Here is a 530-nt window from a genome sequence, read left to right as displayed (position 1 = left end):
CTGCATAGAAGTTAAATAAGCAGGGTGACAATATACAGCCTTGACGTACTCCTTTTCCTATCTGGAACCAGTCTCTTGTTCCATGTACAGTTCTAACTAAGGCCGTATTATGTGCCCAGCATTGCTCTAAGCCCTTTAACACCTGATCTCATTTGCTCCACACAACAGCCCTACAAAATAGGTATTATATTTTTTAATTTACACGTGAGGAAACTATGGCTTAGAGAGGTTAAGTCCCTTGTGAAATGTGATACAACTAATATATGGTAGAGTACGGTTTAGAACCTACTAAGCAAACCTTACTACCTCCATTAAACTTACGCCTTGATTTTCTTATCCTTTAGAATACAAAAACAAGCAAACAAATAAAACCTAATAAATACAAATATACTGATGTAGAGAAATTCTAATTTAACCAGAATTCCTTTGGGTTAAAAACTCCATCTGCATTTATTTGAACTCTTTGGTTGGAATAAAATCTTTGATATACTAGGGAAGAAGGTGAAACCGCTGACCCCTCCCCAGAGCCT

At 36.8% G+C, this 530-nt stretch overlaps 1 protein-coding gene across 5 annotated transcripts in view; it reads right to left on the bottom strand.

Annotated features, from left to right (window-relative positions):
• The window catches only part of MNAT1 (MNAT1 component of CDK activating kinase), a 221,178-nt gene that overhangs the window by 43,015 nt on the left and 177,633 nt on the right, over positions 1-530 (bottom strand). The gene's annotated exons all lie outside the window — the stretch shown is intronic.

This window comes from Ovis aries, chromosome 7 (assembly GCF_016772045.2).
Source record: "Ovis aries strain OAR_USU_Benz2616 breed Rambouillet chromosome 7, ARS-UI_Ramb_v3.0, whole genome shotgun sequence".
NCBI lineage: Eukaryota > Metazoa > Chordata > Mammalia > Artiodactyla > Bovidae > Ovis > Ovis aries.
The sequence above is the reverse complement of the archived record's forward strand: the minus strand, read 5'-3'. Positions and strand labels throughout refer to the sequence as shown.